The sequence below is a fragment of the Ochotona curzoniae genome, unplaced genomic scaffold (assembly GCF_017591425.1).
Source record: "Ochotona curzoniae isolate NIBS_2020 unplaced genomic scaffold, NIBS_Ocur_1.0 contig_3819, whole genome shotgun sequence".
NCBI lineage: Eukaryota > Metazoa > Chordata > Mammalia > Lagomorpha > Ochotonidae > Ochotona > Ochotona curzoniae.
In genome coordinates, this window is record NW_024466004.1 from 46,035,309 (window position 1) to 46,055,304 (window position 19,996).

Here is a 19,996-nt window from a genome sequence, read left to right on the forward strand (position 1 = left end):
TTAAATTTTGATCCTAACCAACCTTGTTTATTAAAAAGATATCTATCGACCTGGCACAATGATTCAATTAGCTGAAAACACACATTGCCAGCTGAGGGATACTACATGGACACCAGTTCATGTCATCAGCGTGGGAGACCTGGAAGAAGGTCCTGGCTTCAGATGGGCTCAGTTCTGGCCATTGCGGCCATTTGGGAGTGAACCAGCAGATGAAATCTTTCTCTGTTTCTGCTTCTCTCCAGAAATCTGATCTGGCTTTCTAAGAAAAATAAATCTTAAGAAAATTCTCTCTATCTGCGTATCTATCTAAATTTCCAATATTTGTCCCTTAGCTTATAAAATCAACACCTCTTTGGTTTACCTTAAAGTGAAAAGAATATAGCAAAATTAATTTTATGGCACACACAATTACAACAGATTGTTTTATACTGTTTGAAAATTAGACATAGATTTGCACATGTGTTACACAGAAATTGGACAGAGGTGACTAGCTAGAGAGGAAGTATAAAAATTATAATCATATTTCCAGTTGCTGGGATTTTGACCTATCATCCCTGTAAGTTGTTTTGAAGACTCAGATATTGAGTGCTGCATTCTCAGACTTTGTACATGATGGTGTTCAATCTGCTAACTTCTCACTAATAATAGTCGTTGGAACTTTTCTACTAGTCATAGATATTAATCTAACTTAAATGTTTCATACACATACATCCCTGACTGTGTATGTATCTTTCTACAACATACTATGTTTTGTATGTGAGTTTTTTTTTTATCAATTTATAGAAATTTTGTGAGTGTGAAAACATTAAACAGTTACAAACAATGAGCTTTCAGTCTTCTAACATCTTTTTCATGGCTTTTCATGTCTTTTAACATGAAACCAACAATAAATAAAAAAACCAGCTAGGTTTGCCAAACCCTGGTAGAGTAGTCATAAGGTATTGGAGAAAAAAAAAAAACCTTGGGTGTTCTGAATCACAGTAAAGTACCTCAGAAATAAAAGGAGAGTTTCCAATACACTAATACATTAACAGTCTTCTATTATATGAATCTGTGTACATAAATACATATATATGAATATAAATACAAGTATATATGTATTTTGTTGTTTCTTATTTCGACTTACTTTGTGATATCTCGCACCATTAGGTATTAGTCATTGCCCTAGAGAAAAAAACACAGTTTGCCTCCAGTTCCTAACTAGCTTAAACATTGCTATGTATATATTCGTCAATTTCCTCTTGTGGATCTGTGTGAGAACTTCAGGAAATTCAGATTTAGAATTGCTGATTCATCAGCAGGGTAATCACATAAATTATAATACCCACTAAAATAATTTTCAGAATGAAAAAGGCATTATTAATAGTATGTTACAGTAACAATGAAAAGCAACATGGCTAGAAGTATTATGATCCTCAGAATTACAGGCTGCACAGTCAATACTGCCCTACTGGACTCCAAACAGCATTTAGTCTCCACTACTTCCTTGTCCATACTGTGTATTTGCAAATTTTTATGCAATTTTCATGTCCAATATTCCATTTTCATTTGTCACTACATATTTGCTAACTATGTGGTTTTCATTTCCTTTAGTTTCTGCAAAACTCGAGCTCCTTTTTCCTACTACAAATATGAATTGGCTGTCAGTTTTATACATAACAATTATTTCCCCCAATTTCTTATCCTTTATCAACTTTCTTCTTCACGGAAAATCTTTGATTTTGCTGTAATCAGTCAATTACCTTGTTGCCTTAGCAGCTTAAAAAAAAAAAAACAGATTTATTTATTTTTATTGCAAAGTCAGATACACAGAAAGGAGGAGAAGCAGAGAGGAAGAGCTTCTGTCCAGTGATTCACTCCACAAGAGGCTACAATGGCTAGAGCTGAGCCAATCCAAAGCCAGGAACCTGGAGCTTCCTCCTGGTCTCCCACACAGGCGCAGAGTTCCCATGCTTTGGGCCATCCTCTACTGCTTTCCCAGGTCGCTAGTAAGGAGCTGGATGGGAAGCGGGACTGCCTGGATTAGAACCTGGTGCCTTCAAGGCGAGGACTTTAGCTGCTAGGTCATTGTGCCAGGCACTGTGCAGCTGTACTCTGATATTTGTCTCTGTCAATTATATAATTGTATTTTTCATAATTAGAAATATGATCTATATGATTATACTTTTATAAATGAGTACGAAACAGGAATCCATTTTTTTCTTGATTTCGAGAGTCCAGTTTTGACCACAGAGATCTTGATTTTTTCTAATCCTTAAACTAAATAAGTAACTCATTATCTGTCAAAAACTTGTGTGTTTTCTAAATTCATATTTTCCCTAATTTGCCTTATCTTTCTAGTCATTGCATTGAAACAAACTCTTTGCACTCAGGGATTAAAACAAACGTGATGATCTCAGGACTTTTCTGCCACAAGGAATAAAGTCCTGCAATTCAGAAGTGTGTAGCCTGTCACTTCTGGTTAATGTCTATGCCTCCTGTGGAACTCACAAGGGGACATGTGCTGTTTTAAGACAAAAATCAGAAAGGAGTCAAAAAATGTGTTTGTATGTAAAGATCAACTCTTAAGTCTGTCCTTTCTGTAAAACTGGGTTTTAAATATCTACCTTTGTAGGTATTTAGATGGGCATGAATACTTTTGTGGACCATTATATGCTAACTTAATAAAGCATGTTGGTTTTTTTTGATGTGAGCTGTACTGGTGCATGTTACTTGTGAATCCAGCAAAATGTTGCTTGCTCAATCTTCAAAGACTGATTTTGCTCTCTGAATATTTTCCTTAGTGTCTTATACGTTATGAAAAAATTCCACTCCATATGGTTGGAACACCATATTCCTTACCATCTGTATTACTTCTCTTTGTCTTTGGTTAGAAGAAGCTCTTCACATGATTTCAAACTATCGCTCTGTAGATTATTTATTAATTTAAAGGAGAAAATTCACATTCACATTGTTGGACATGCCATCTAACCAAATTATGGTATGTAACTTCATCAATTGAAAAAAAATGTAGTTTTTTTATATGATTTAATATAAAATGTAAAATATTATGTTTATTTTTTTATAAGTGTTTACCTGAGTTTAATTATAAAATACCTCAGCAACATAATTTGAAATATTTAGAAACTTAATTAACTAAATGAATTTTGTGAGAAGTGTCAAACAGCCTCAAAATTTCGTGAGACGAAATTCTAGATCAAATTATATTACAGAGCCAAACAGCCAAAGGCAACTGATGAACCTTGATTATATCCTGCATAAATAAATAAATATGCCATAAATACATGCTGGACACAACTGAAAAAATTAACTATGGACTCCATCTCATATATTATATAATTGTTACTACCTTGTTGAAACATAATAATGGCCTGTGATCATGTAGCAGAATGGCTTTTTCCATAGGACATTTATTCTACAATATTCAGCTGAGAAATGGCCTGATTTATGCAATATGCTTTTAGATAGTTAAAGAAATAAAGAACGAGAAAAAGACAGTGAGAGAAATAGCAGTGCTGTGATTCAGATATGGTTTTAATGTCCTCTGAGTCTTCAGCTGTTCCAACCCAACTGCTAGTATGTAACATTAAGGGGTGGAAAGTTAATACAATGATGAAGCTAAAAGGTGGAGCCTTCCAATATAAACTTCTTGTGGACAGGAATTTTTATTTCATGTGTTCACAGCACTATGTTTAATTTCTAGTGGAGTGTCTGAAACTTAATAGGTACTGAACAAATATAAATTTTACCACCTGATGGTGAATATAAAAGTGAGGCTCACAGAGATAAGTGAGTTTCTGTGAATACAGAGTAAGCTTTTCATTTCCTCAAGAAAATACCTAAAACAGACTATTGTTAAAGAGAGGAGGCTTAATTTTACTCGCAGTCTTGGAGGTGTACTGTGAAGACAATTTTAGTAATGACATTCTATCTGCAGAATTCAAGGGCTGCTCATGGAATTACATGGCCATAACTGGAGTGGCTGTTTGTGTTCTTTCGTGTTTCCAGATGAACTTTTAGATCATTTTTTCCAGGTTTGTGAAGAATGTTCTTCATATTCTGATTGGAATCATGTTGAATTTGTATATTGCTTTTGGTGATATGGACATTTTGATGATATTGACTCTGCCCACCTGGGTGCATGGTATATTTCTTCACTTTTTAAATGTTTCTTGGTGTCCCGTCCAGCAGGACAGTCAACGGGGGTTGCAACCACCTAGGAGAGAATGGGGGACAAGAGACACGAAGAATGGACAGCAAGACAGGATGTCTGATCAAGCTGTCAGTTTATTGATTTTAATTGAGGGTTTTTATTTTCTTCTGTAGCTAAGGCTCAGGGAGGAAAGGAGAAACTAGGACGCAAGCCATGAAAGAGTGGCTTAATTAGTAAAGATCTGTGGGAGATATAACTGGCTAAGACATCTTTTAGCAATGTAGTTTTATAAAGAAGGTGAAAAGGGAGACTCGCTTTCAAAGAACATTGCAAACTTATATACAATAAAATTTTAAAAAAGCAAAATCTTTTAGGTACAACATACCTTGATTTCCTAATACATGAGGAAATTTTCTAATACATGAAGTATTCTATAATGGTATTTTAAGCCACCCTTGCCTCCTCCACTACCAGAAATGAAGCCTCTGAAGGCAAGGGATCCAAGGAAATGACATGCAATTTGATAGAGCTCTGCTTCTTTTTTGTAGAACAGGAGAAATGTAAGTTCACGTTTTTTCCTAACATAATATCCTACATACATTATTGAAATTGCATATTTCATCATTGTGTTTCTGTGAGTGAATCCAAGAAGTCTTCTATTAGACAATACTCAAATATTCATGATTTTTCTAGAGGAACACAGACCTTCAATGTTCCCACGATATGGATCTCTGTACTTATGTGACAAAACCTCAGTAGCAGATGATTTGTCTAATTTATCATGTGCTTTGAACAGTGTCTAACATACTAATACTTATCAAAAAAATCTTGTAAATTGAACAAATTAATGAAATGAATGATTGTTTTAGATGCCTGTTATTGCTCCTTCATGCTTCTCTTTCTCTAAACATTTCTATCTTGTGAACTCTTCATTGTGAAGCACAATTTTCAAATCTTATAACTTCTGGATCACCTGTCCCTGATAGTTAATGTATTGATGAGAGCCAGGCTATTGCTTTTCTTCCTTCTCTGAATATATAGTTCTTTTTATATTGTTCAAGATTACATTAGCATTCTGGACAACTTTTATTTCTATCATATATAGCACACAATAATGTTTCTTTTAGCTCAAACTCTAGATTCTTTCTGTTTGAAAGTCTAACGAGCTGGTTCGTTCATTTCTCTGCTTCCTTGGTTGGCTATCAAATCTATTGCCACATTTTTACTATTAATCCTTTCACCAGTTTCTGTCCACTGTTACAGTCTGAGGTTTCTCATAAATTGCATGACATGGTAGATAGAGCTGCTCAGTTAGAATCTTCCTCAAATTTGTTAAGTATGCCTAATTGATTGTAAAATAATTAATCTTTAAAATGACATGGAAAAGGATTAAGTAATGGAAATCAGAAACCTTCTGCAGTTTGATAGTAAATCATAACCTATAATTGGTTGATACAAAATGCCTATCCACTAAGAATTGATCATACGTCTTACTTTCCACATGTAAGTGTAATTCAAAAGGTTCATAGAGAACTGAAATAAAAACTAAGCTTATATTCATACAAAATTTTCTGAAAAAATCCTTGTGTATTCATCTCAAGAACAAGAATATCCTAGGAGTAATTTCAAGAACAATGTGGAAATCCACTTGATTCAGATGAAGCCTGAATATTCTCTCTCACTGAAATTCAGTTGTTTATATATCTTTGTATTTCAATAACTGTTGCAAGTGTCTGTTACAGTTCTTACTGCAATGTATCTTCACTTCATTTTGCAGCTGTCTCTCCAGCTACTGTTGATGTCCAGGGAGAATGAGCTTGTTCTTCCTTTATCTCTACCTTATTGTAGCCTTGTGCAGAAGAATTATTCAATAAATACTCATCAGATTGATGAGTAATGAGTAGACACATTATCTTATTTTGACCTTAGGATGTGGAGGTCAGTTTTCTCTGAATTCACTGTAAGGAGCTGATCACCAAAAATGGTTCAGAACAACTTAGGGAAATTGAAGAATCAGTTCATCTCTTTGTGTCTCACTTAGAACACTCCTACTATTTTAGTTTCATGTACATATGGAATGTATGACTCAGTTTTATAACAGAAAGATAATTTCATCCCTTAACGGTAAAACTGTACATGTTATTGTGGTTATTCCTGTTTTATTCCTTTTTATTGCACCTTTTGTATTTCTTTTTCAAATGTCAGAAATAACATTTCATTAACACTTTTCGGAGAAAACTTTTGTCAGTGTTTCCATTCATAAACTTAATACTTGGAATGCCATCTTTAAAAACATGTTAAATAATGAAATACAACAAATCAATGTTCCTAACTATACCTAATGCTAATAAACTTCTTCATGTACTAGAGTATAAGGTATCATATAAGATATGTCAGCCTGTAGATGGCCAGATATGAATCAATTCTCTGCAAAGTCAAATTTCTATCAGGAGGGCATCATGATTAAGTATCCAGTGTTCCTGCACACATGTTGAGTAATTAGTTTCTACTGCACATTGAAAAATGCAATAGAAAGAGAACAAAATGACCTTGTCCACTATGAGCAATCTGTATTAACTGAACTGTAGCCCTTGAGATTTTTTATTTAGTCTGAACCAGAAATGTCAATGGAATACTGACAAATCTTTTTTTACTTGTTAGTTTGTTCTCCAAATGCTGTAGGTGAATGGAAATTGTATCAATTTATACCAATGAAATATAAAAGGAAATTTGGTTTGCTACTTACTCATCTTTATACATTTATTTTTGCATGGAAAGTATCATCCTTGAAAAAACTGGGAGAATGAGCACACTGATTAATGTTGGTTTGTTATTTCTTTTATAAATTTATTTTTTAAAATTGAATGGCAGATTTTACAGAGAGCATAGACATAAAAAGAGATTTTCCATGCCCTGGTTCACACCCCAAATGGCTGCAAGGGCCAGAGCTGAGGTAATCCAAAGCTAGGAGCCGGGATATTCTTCTGAGTCTCCCATGGTGACAGGTCTCAAGGGTTGAACTGTCCTCTGACACTGCCCTAGGCCATAAGCAGATTACTAGATTGAAGTGGACCATCAGGATATGCATTGGTGCCCATATTGTATATTGTCACTACTAGGCAGAGGAATAGCTGGCCCCATGTTTGTTCCTTATTATTCAAAATTTCTGTAAAGAAATAATTTGAATTGGAAACATTTAAAAATATTGATATAAAAATACTGTGTTCATGATACTATGGTCTGATATACAGAATAAATAATATATAGTTGATGTCTTCATTCATATAATCTAATAGAGCAACAGAATATAAACTCATTGTAGTAGAAACTAATAAAAGGGAAATACTATGATATCAATATGATATACATGATGGAATATAAAGAGTAAAAAATGAAATTTTAAGAATTTGGTGAGAACTGAATTTTTATTACATGGTTAGTAGATATTCACTGTTTCTTGAGGGAGATAAACAGCTCAGAGAGGGGGACTGAAGGGAATAGAAAGGATCTCCTTTTCTGATTGAATCTCCCAAAACTTTTAATTTGGGGGAATTAACTAATTATGGATTAACTAAATGAACTGAGGTTCACAACAACCTAGAAAAAAAATTTAATTCATATTTAATACATGTCTTCCTTTTGGGTCTCAGGAACCCAAATACTTGAACCATCTTTGCAGCTTCTCAGATACAAATTAATAAGAAGCTGAAGTCAGGAGCCTAAGCCAGGAAACAAATCCAAGCATTCAAATGTGGGACATGGCAGTGTAACCACAAGAATTAATCCCTGCTCCAAGTTTTCCAATTTTTAAAGCAGAAAATGGGCAAAGTTAAAATATGAGCAAAAAGGGCTAGCATTATGGCATAATAAGTTAAGCTGCTACCTGTAATGCTAGCAATTTACATTGTTTGCTGGTTCAAGTCCAAAATACTCCTGGGAATACAGCAGAAGATATCCTCTGTTACCTGTGTGGGAGATCCAGATAAGGTTCCTCATTCTTACTTTAGCCTGGTTCATCTCCGGCCCTCTCTGACCATTTGGGGAGTGTATCATGAATGGGAGATTTCTTTCCTCCCCTCATTCTACAAACACTTTTTAAAATGAGCAAAGTATCTAGCATTGTCCTAAGCCTGAAGTAAGGAAGGGACTTCACGTTTAAAGATCCTCCATTCCTCATGTTTGGTGTCTAGACTTTAGCTCCTCAGTGATAAGAACTGCTGAACAATTTGACACTGGAAAAGAAGTAAAGCTGAGTATCAGTATTTTAGAAAATTATCACTGATAAAAATATAGTAGATATAAAAACTGTCACTTTTTGTGAAATGATCTTGGGTTTGAGAAATGGGCTTGAAACAAAGGGAAAGATGTATTAAAACTTCAGTGTTCTTGAGTGAAAATTGAAGTCAAGAGGAATAAACACTGCATACAGTTCTAACCAAATATGAACTTTGGGATTAATTAAATACTACAATCTGATCATTTAATTGTCACTTCATTTTTAAAATTGAATAATTTATTTACACAATGCTCTATTGGAAAGGTAGATACAAAAAGAGGTAGCAATAGATAAATAGATTCGGCAACTACTGGTTTACTCTTTAAATACCTGCAGTTGCCATCACTGAACAAAGATGGAGCCAGGAGGCCAGAACTCTGTCCCCTACATGGGTTGCAGGGTTTAAAGTTCTGGGGCATCATCTGTTGCCTCACCAGAATGTGCATCAATGTCTAGTTCTGTCAGCAGTAGAGTATCTCACACTAGATCTGTGTGCTCTAAATGTAGAGCTGGTAACTTCACCACTGAGTCAAATGCCTGCCCCACCCAAATCCAACTTTTAACCTGAATATTCTTACATTCACAACAATCATAATTTCATGAATGTCTGATTAATCTTTCCCAATTTATGCAAGGAAATGGGTGACTGTATATGCATATGTTGTACGTCCTGTTTGACTGAAAGAAATTCAAGAATAATTTTAGCAGAAAATGCAAAACAATTAAGAACAAAAAATGTACAGTTAATTAAATATTCATTTTTAAAATTATAGATTCTAATTTTATTCCTGGCCTCTAGGAGCTCAAGTCCTTTTGGTCTACAATGAATAGAAACTTTTTGTATGTAAATATATATTTGAATAATAAATCACTATTGCAATATTCATTTGACATCATTAAGGGGTATGTGGGAATGTGTGTGTATGTTTAAAATTTCTTAAGATAGTAACTAGGTGTTTCCAACTCTATGCTGAAAAGATTTTTAAATTTTTTTTAATTATGTTTGCACAGTTGATTAGAGTAGGATGTGTCGAGGACTAGGGGAAAGCAGATGAAACCACATTTTCCACACACTTCTTATCTTCTTCCTTTATCTGGTGGGAGAGGGAAGACAAGGGGAGAAATCACAGCCTTCTAACCCTCTCAGTAACCAGGCATGCAGAACGGCCACCCAATGTCATCCAAAGGTCCCCAATAGGGAGTATGTTCTCAGAGTTCATTTCTAGTGGTTTCAATAGCTCTGATGGACCTGGCATAGTAACCTAGCAGCTAACGTCCTCATCTTCCACTCGCCAGATCCAAAATGGGCACTAGTTCATGTCCCTGCAGCCCTACTTCCAATGCAGCTCCCTGCTGTGGCCTGGAAAAGCAGTTGAGGATGGCCCAAATACTTGGGACCCTGAACCACATGCAAGACTCCTTGCTCCCAGTTTTGGATCAGCTCAGTTTTGGCCATTGCTGCCACGTGGGAAGTGAATCAGTGAACAGAAGAGCTTCTTCTCTGTCTCTCCTTCTCTGTGTAAATCTGACTTTCTAAAATGATAAATAAATCTTAAAAACAAAAATAGTTCTGACATGCTGTATATCTCATGGATCCAAGGATGAGGAAATGCTTCCAAGGTGCATTGGCTGTCACAGTCTACCCAAGAGTCTCCATTCACCGGGAAATTTGATGTTCAGCTTGGCTAGAGTAGTTGACCAATTTGTTCTGTTCCTCCTATGGTCCCAGACTTCCATCACAGGCTCCAGTGGACTGCAAAGTCCTCCACTTGAATCTGGGAATGCTATCCACTGCACCATCTTCAACAATGGAAGAGGCTTTGTTCAGACACATGTACTCCGCTGCCACTATCCTCATGGAGTTCTGAATCCAGCAGTTCAGCTGGGATTTACCCTCAAAGAAATCTCATCTGAGGTGATCCCAGACCTGAAAACTCTGTGTGCCCGCCAACACTGGATCTGGCTCATTTTGTCACCCATATCAGCCTATACATACTGCTTATTGCAATTGCTGGGTTAGATCTGTCTCCAGCTCTGTTCCTTATGCAAAACAGTGGGTGCTATGGCGCAGCCCAACACAGCCTACCACACACTTGGCACTTACATACACCATTAGAACTGCAGCCCAGAGAGAGTAACCCCCAGACTCCCCACTGGACTAGCCCCCCAGGCCTAGTACATGTGCCTGCCTGCTCTGGTCTGTTCGTCATCCCATTCAGCTCTTTTACACATCATTGGGCATTGAAGCCTAACTCAACCCAAACTCAAGCCTGCTGCCCTCACTCTCACCAGTGGATGTCTCCTCTTGTCTAGCCAGGCCCTCCCCAAGTCCTGGTTCTCATGCTCACCATTGGGAACTAAAGTCCATAAGAGAAGTGCCCAGTTTCCCTACTAGACCCGATCCATACTTGGATCTTGTCCTCTCCAGGTGGTTCTGCAGTCTAGCTTGATGGGACTTGCCCACAGTCCCAGTACCTGCCAGTTGATGCTGCCGCAAAGCCCAATCAGTATGCCCTTACTCTGGCTCATGCCTCAGCAGTGGATTTAGTTGGTTAGCCAAGCCTTGCTCTCCCCATAATCTAGTTCACATGCAGGCCAACTGATGGTGCAGCCCTGAATGGACTGGTCTGCCTCCAGTCCTAACTCTCACGCCCACCAGCAGGAGTAGTGGTTTAGCAGTGGAGTCCCCACATCTCCACTACTGGGATTGCATCACCCTCTCCCTGGGACTAACGTGTGCTGGTGGGTGCTTCCACCCAGTCTGGCATTGCCCATCTCACCTCAGCATTTGCAATTGATTGCTGTAACCTGGCCTTGCCCAGTCTGCCCCTAGTTTCAGCTCATGTTGGTAGGTGTTGCTGCCCAACCAGGCCCATTAGCCCTTAGTGCTGGCCCTAATTCCCAGCCAGGCTGCACTACATCCTGGTTCTCAGATCTGTTAGTGGGTGGTATGAAGTGGCCCTGCCAGGCCCATCCCCAGACCTGACAAAAACATATGCTGGTGAGTACTGTAACCAGACCTGGTCTGGGTTGCTCCCACCCTGGTTCTAACACTTACCTGCATGGCTGCAGCCTGGCAAAGGAGTTCCCCAATCTCATTTATCAGGTCTCTTTCTAGTGACAAATCTCATACATACCGGTGGGTCTTTGGCCCAGGTTGACTTAGTCCACCTCCTATCATGGAAGTAACAGTTGCCTTGTCCAACCAGCTCACGTCCATTCTGGATCCTACTTTAGGTTCTACAGCCCAGCTACAACTGGTCCACACCCGACACAGCTCTCACATGATTCAGCAGAACCCCAGTCCTAGTCCAACCTTTTCTGTACCCACCCTGGCTCTCAGGAGCACCAGTGGGTGTCAGAGTCAAGCCAAGTCTAGTGTTCCCCAGGCCCTGTCTACACCAATTGCCAAGACACTGCAGCCATTTTCAGCCCAGAATGTTGCCCCACTTTGGTCCTCACATTCACAAGGGGGAACCATAACCCAGCCTGGTTGTCTTCATAGCTCCAAAATCAGATTTGTTTCCTGTCCCAATGTTCATTGATGGGTGCTGCATTCTGGCCTTGCCCAGACTGCTATCATCCCTGACTCTTGCAAACAGATAGGTTTTATATCCTAGCCTGGTATGACCCACATTCCGGCCTGGTTCATGTAATTGCTAGCGAACTAAGGTTGGTCTGGCTCTGCCTGATCCACCTCCCTCCAGTTCCAGGTCATGCTATTAAATGCTAGGCCCCTACCCAGCATAGACTACCCTCTCTGTCATGGTTCCTGGTGTGTGCATGTGCTGGTGGATGTTGTTGCCTGGCCTGCCCCACACCCTATTCTTGGATGTACCTGTGGGTGCTGCAGCCTGAACAAGCCTGGTCTGTACCCAACCCCAGTATCCATAAGTGTTGGAGGGTTCCATGGTCATGCCTTTCTCAGCCTATCACTACCCCCAGCTCTTAAGTAAACTAATAGAAATTGCAGTTCCACCGGGGTGGGCCCACATACCCCCACAAAGATTCTGCTCCCAGACCTGATTCTCTCCTGTGCTGGTTAGTGTACTGCCCCAGCTTAACATTACCCATCCCCTGTTATGACTTTCACTGGCAGATATTATGATCTAGCCCTGCCAGGTAGGTCCCTAGCCTTAGGTTTCATGTGCACAGTGAGTAGTATTGGGGTTGGTTGATGTTAAGTCACCCAACTCAGCTGCTGGTGCTTCAGTCTGAGCATTAAAAGTCCTCCAATTCCAGCTTCTAAACTATTCGATCTCAGACCCCTTGCTTATCTGCAAATTCAGTGACCTTGTCAGTGGAAGTTTCTTAGAAGTCATTCATCACCTGGATGTGAGCCTTCAGTACCTGCACATACACCCCCTTTCCAGGCTGTCCTGCAGATCCCCAGTGAGGCCACACCTCCAAACCTCCAGAACACAATGCCAGGCAGCCTGCGGGCTCTCCCAGGTGTCAGTAGTGCCCAGGCCATAGCCCCAGGTTTCCTCACCTCCAGAGCTAAGCTGCTCAGCTGCCTGCACACATGCCAGCTTAAAAAGACCCAGGCCAGGGAAGCCCGGGGTCTTGCTGGGCTTCCCTGCCTCTGTGGTTAAGCTGCCCCCAGCTGTCCAAACGCATGCCAGCTCAAAAGAGGCAGATAAATTCTTAATAGTATATATAGAAGTTGGTAAAAGTATTTATAGAACTACTGTAAATTTTCTCTCTTTAAAGCTGCCTCACATAGGCCATGGGTCCACTTTTCAGACACACTTTGGTAAACACAGTCATCTTTAATTAACATTTGTATATGTAAATGGCCCTAAGTTGCTAACTTTGCTGGTAATTGCTTATGAGTCATTGAATTTGAAAATCAGCAGAGTTAAATCTTAAGATGTAGCTATAGATATAGATATAGTCAGGTTCAATGTCTATGTCAAACAGCACAGCAATAGTGTGCTTTCCTCTTGTATGTAATATTTGAAGGGAAAACATCTTACCGCTATATCAAAAAAAGGGTAGTTTAAGATTATCTCTTTTTCACACGTCTGACTATATTAGAACAGTAGATATGACATGTAAGCCAAAAGAGATTTCATAATGAGATGGGAAAATACTTTGAGGATCTGAAAAAGGTTGGCGTGAAGAGGGCCAAGAGAGGTCAGGTCCTAGGTTCGCTCATTTACAACTAAAACTTTAGCTGTTGGAAAATGCAAGTCACGAAGAGACACATATACGACCGATTTTCTTGCAGCTTCAGCTGGGGAAGCTAAGAACGTCTTAAACACTGGAGTGGGTGGAAGCGGAGGAGGTAGACCATTTTAGAAATATATGAAACAGCATTATTTAAGATGATTTCAAGTTCAGTCAGGATAAATTGCATCTGCATAGATACAGATGTAATTTTTCAGACACCATCTTCTTCCTCTTTTTTTTTAAAGATTTGTTTATTTTTATTGCAAAGTCAGGTATATATAGAGGAGGAGAGACAGAGAGAAAGATCTTCCATCCGATGGTTCACTCCCCAAATGACCACAATGGCCGATGCTGTGCCGATCCGAAGCCAGGAGCCAAGCACTTCCTCCAGGTCTCCTACACGGGTGCAGGGTCCCAAGGCTTTGGGTTGTCTTCAACTGCTTTCCCAGGCCACAAGCAGGGAGCTGCATGGAAAGTGGAGCTGCCAAGATTAGAACCAGCGCCCATATGGGATCCCAGTGAGTTCAAGGCAAGGACTTTAGTTGCTAGGTCACTACACTGGACCCCTTAATTAGCATTTTTATTTGCAAAATAAAATGCCATGTGAAATTTTAGTGCTTAGATTTTTCAAGAGTTTCATCAAAAAAGGTATAATTCATGTTTTATATTTAAAATTCATAATGAAACATTTCTTTTATGCAACTAATTTTAGACCTGGCAAATTTAGCAAAAGCTCAAATTATGCATGTTTCTAGATTCCCTTTATTTCAACTGAGGAGCTCATCTGTAATTTTTTACATCATGCTCTCCAAATATCTACAACAAAATCCTCTGGTTCATAAGGATATTTTTAGATATGGAAATTTTAAACACTATGTCCATTTATCTGCATCTCAGGTAATACATATTATGAATCTGTTTTTAAAAGTCACCCAGATGATCCTTATATCAGACTTTAAGAATCCAGTATTTAAGAGAGCAGACCAATGAACCCCAACCTCTTAGGGCTGACATCCTCAGGTTGACAGTACACCACCAGGACCTGTTCAATGATTGCTAACTTCTAGAGGAGGTTGTCCAAAGGTCAAGAGAAGAAGGAAAACTTGAACCACTTTCAACTGCCCCCAGCATTCTTGGAGCTCAGCCAAAGGTTGCAGAGATGATCCTTGGAGCTTCTAAATGCCAGTGAACCCGAGAGAAATAACAGATTTCTGTTCAACCCCTTTTTCTTTCTCAGTTTTTTTTCCCCAATTCTTCCAAAAGATAGGGGAACAGAGGGCAGGAGGATGTCAAGTATATAACAATAGATTATCAAAACAAACTAAAATCCCTTTGTCTCAGCTACTGGGTCAATCTGATTGCACTCTTTTAGCATTGGGTATTTTTTTAAAAAGAGCATGTTCCAGTACAAATAGAGACAAAAAAGAAAATATAAAAATGTAGGAGTATCACCAGATTTCCCTGGTTCCAGGAGTTATCTCACTCTAAATCAGCATGAATGATGGTGGATAGAAATGTTAATAGTCTTCATCTTAACCTTACTTCCTATCTCCCATGTCCAGATGCTTCTTCTGGAGAAGGTCTTAGAACAGTTTTGGGAATCAAAACACTATCTGAATAAGCAAGAACTTAACCTGTCGTTGGAGCAGTAACTAGAACTAAACCCTTTCCTGTTCTTTATAAGCTCTCAGGCTGCTAACTGAACTGTTAATCCTAAGTCTGTTACATCAACTGTCAGGGTTTATCATTAATTGGATTGGTTCTCCAACACCCCTTCAGAGTTACAGAGCTGAAGGCTTGAGTGCTTAACCATTTCGATTCAACTGAAAGAAAAAATCAAACCACTTTTAAATTGATATCTGAGTGAAATGTAAAAATAAAAACATTCATTGTTTTCTAAACCAGAATTGATACTCTGCATCCCTTTTGACGATTGTTTTCACACTGCAACATCAGAATGATATTTTCTTTGCATATGAAGTATAAGACAATCAAATGTGCACGAAAGACTGGTTCAATTACATTAGCCAGAGCAGCATTTACCATTGGTTGGGATTTAATATATTTTTGACTAAATAGATAAATCCTTTAAAACATATGTGCATTGTGTATTTTATATGTGATATAATCTCCTTTTAGAGTTCATTTTGTTTTCTCAAATATTTGAGTAAATGGAAGCATCTGCAGCAGGGTATCCAATATTGCTCTATGCACCAGAAGTAGATGCTCATGAGTTTGCCCAAAAGGGTTGTTTTTTTTTTTTTTTTTTTTTTTTTTAATTGGGAAGGCAGATATAAACAGAAGAGAGACAGAGAGGAAGAGCTTCCATGTGCTGGTTCACTTTCCAAATGGTCGCAATGGCTGGAGCTGAGACTATCCGAAGCCAGGTCAGGAACCTCTTTAGTGACTCTCACGTGGATGTAGGGTCCCAATCAGGGCTGTTGGGATTAGAACTAGTGCCCATGTGGGATCCCCACACAAGCAAGGTGAGGGTTTTAGCCACTAGGCTACCGTGTGGGCCATACAGATTTTAACAGAATAAAATATACCTTTCTTCACCCAAAGAGAGTATGAAATACATATATCTGACTTTTTTTTTTACAAACAGAATTACACTTATTGTAAGTCCTCTAGACAGTGATGTTTGCCAGTGGTCCTATAGAACCCTAATTCCTGTGTTTTGCAACAATGCAACAAATAAATAAGTCTACTTGAAGGCAAGCTTTCTCCAGGACCCTCAACGCTATCCCCCAGAGTTCTGTTTACTTAGAACAAGGTATCCAAACAAGCTAAATTAAAGGAACAGAGAAAAAGGAAAACCCAATCTATGAAAACTCCAGATAATGACGATAAACCAGAAGATTTAGGAAGAAGCCACTCACACTTCTGCCATAGTTGCTATTATTTTCAGGTACAGCAGATACAGACTAAGTGAGGTGATCTTTAAAGTTCCCAGCCCCCAAAATTTTCCAGAGTGAAGCAATCTATAATTTTCATTTATTCCTCATTCCTATCCCTTTGCTTTGCATCCAACTTTGTCCTTTTCAGGTCTGGATTCTTAGATTCATTTTGTTTAATATAAAAGACAAACCAATTTGCTTGAACACTAAAAGAATTAAGTGTCTTTTCTGCTTATGGGAGGGATTATGCAAAAGGAGCACTTGATGGCAAACCTTGTTGGTCCCATGAGGCAGATATTTAGGAATCAAAGCGGAGCCATGGAGTAGATCAAAGTAACTGAGTTCCCATCCATTTACACTACTTACAAGCCGAATGACCTTGGAAAAGTGCTTAATTCTGTGTTTTGTATTGTTTATCTCTAAAACTTGACTAATGCTACCTCATAAAGTGCTTAGTATCATTTGAAGAGCATGTATATGCTTGATACATATATATCTATACACATATATACACATGTGTTTTTTAAAACTATGTATATATTGTATATATTGAGATTTTTCTACTTGTAGAGATTGCTTTTGCAAGTTTTGAAATTGAAGCTTAACAAGCACAGGGCAAGAGGCAAAGGGCTTTTCCAGCACTGGGTCTGCACTTCTCCTCCTTCATGCTCCTCACTGTACTCTCCACTTGTATGAAACGCTTGGCCTAAAGTTAAAACACCAACGAAGATAGCCAATTCTGAGAGCAAGGTTGATTCCAACACCTGCATTCTGACTCTTCAGTCTCGGTCCTTGCTAATGTAATCCTAGAAATGAGACTTGACAGCTCAAGTGCTTAGGTCTCTGTTAGCAATGAGAGGTCTGGATGAAACTCCCATTTCCCAGATTGAGCCTTACCAAGCCCAGCCTTTGCAGACTTTTAAGGAAGTAAACTGGTGATATAGGAGCATTCTTGGTTTCTCCCTCCTTCTCCAGGAGATAAATAAATAAGCTAAATAAATAAGTAAATAAATAAATAAAAAAGAAAATACACCCTATAACTCAGATGCACTAAAGTTAGATTACTTTTTTATTCCCAAAGTTATTCCTACCCTGCTTTCCCTTCTTGAGGCTGTACCAACCAGTATATTTACTTTCTGCAGTCTATTTTCTATTAACCTTCCACCAAGTAAAATGAAATGCAGTTATATTTGCACTCCCAGTCAGACATTTTGTACAAAATGCTTTATTTCTCTTTCTCCTCATTCCTCCTCTTGAGTGTGAACCTTTCAAGGAGAAAGCAAATGCATTTAAAACCCTTACAACCCTAGAACCTATCAGCTCTCTGTTATATAGAAGTCATGTCAAAAATATATCTTGAATTTAAAAGGATTTAAAGACCCAGCCTAGTCATTTGAAGTCATAAAATTGTGTTTAAAGTGCAGCCACAGAAATTGCCTCCATGACCTTTCCTGGCAGCAAATCTCATTTATTACCATCAGTGACATAAAGTAATTGCCATTATTTGTTCAAAATTCTATATCCCCTTAATCACATCTAGCAGGGTTGAGTTAAGGAACTTGTGCTTATTATTGGAATTCAGATTTGATGTATCTGAAGTGTTTCTAATCACATTGTTTATCTTAGAAACTTTATTTATAATTACTGCATTGGCTATTTTTCTGTTTTTATTTATACAAAATATACTCATTTGTATTACAAACTATCATTAATCAATTGCTTCAACAATAATTGGAAATAGTTGTACAAAATTACTGTCTCTACATCTTTCACTTTGCTGAATTTTACTAACATCTACAAAAGTGGCTAATTTCAATTACTCAAATTAACCTACATCAAGATGATATTTCAAAACGCAGTTACTACAGAGTTAATGAAAATAATTGATCTGGTTTTATACTCATATGTTTCTTCAAATTCTGACTATGTCTCTGGCTATCAAAATGCCAAGTTTCTTGCCTTTGTCCCTGTCACCAAACTTAACAGCTGCTGTCATTCCTCTACTGCCACTGCTTCCAGGCTCTGCCTTCTGCTCTGCACAGATCTCTGATGTGATCTTTATCAGGAGAAGGTGTTTGGCTATCAGTTAAGCTGTCTGAATCTCATATCTAAGGGCTTGGGTTTGATACCTGCCTCAATCTGCACATGCTACTTCCTGCTAATGCAGATCCTGGGATGCCGCAGTTTATGGTTTTAATCATTAAGCCCCAGACACCCATGTGACTTGAAAAACAAATAACTAATGGTATTTGAGTCAAAGACAAGGCATATGCATTTATTTTTTTCTCCAGGTTTATATTATCTTAAATGTATCTGAACCAATAAAAAGTATAAATTATGAGTTTTATAAATGATGGGAAAGTAACAATTAAAAGAAGTCATGTATAAATCCACCAAAAAAAAAAAAAAGAGAGAGAGAGAGAGAGACTTAATTTGTGAAATGCAGTGATTTCAGAGAGAAAAACAAATTTTGGTGTTTGGTCATAAAATTGGAACAAATTGTTTATGAATGTACCGTGTGTATGTGTGGGCATCTGTGTGTCTAGTAAGGACAGTAAACCTTACAAGCACTTCTGGCGACTTCTAAATTTGGGCAGATGACTGGATATATCCTATGATAAACCTACATTTTCATAGCAAATAAATCCATATAATACAGCTATGGGACTATCTGAAAGAGACGAGCAAACCTTTGTTTTATTAAATTATTTAAAGATACTTGTTTTTAATTGGGATGATCAATTTCCTACTTTATGTGAAATCTAATCCATATTCATTATGATATAAATAATTCAATAAATTTTAAAATATTTGCCTCCATTTATACTAATCATGTTTGCTGTCTGACAAACATTAACATGGAATAAGCAACATTTAGACAAATCATCTAATTATTTGAACTTTATTTTGCCAAGTAGGCAGGTACTCATAAATATTTGGATGATTTAGTAACTTCGTTCAATTTTTGTTTGGTTGCTTGTGCTATACACACAATTTATTCTGTAAGTGAATTATGAGCAAAAAACACATTATAAAATACATATAAGTAGGTGTTAATATACTTATTAATACATATTCACTACCCTAGAATTTCTGTTCTATCATTTATTCTTGTTTACTAATATTCCTTGGTTGTATATAAAATGCCTTAAATGATTCAAAAATATTTATCAAAAATTGAAATTATGAATTTATATATAAACTATATAATCATACACATAAAAGATCTATTTCTTTAAGATTATGATTTTAACTTCTTCCACTTGATTATTTAAGTACCTGTCCAGTACATCTATTTATCACCCTTTCCTAACTCATTTCTTTGTTTTTCTCTTCTCAACAGGTTTAAGATGTAATGACTCAAGAAGTCAATAATACAGTGAAGTAGCTTAATAACTGTCTTTGTGCTTTCCGTGATATGTCCTCTATATTGTAAGTATGTATTTACTTCTCATTCTGGCTGGACTGTGGGAGAGATAAGGCCAGTTAGAG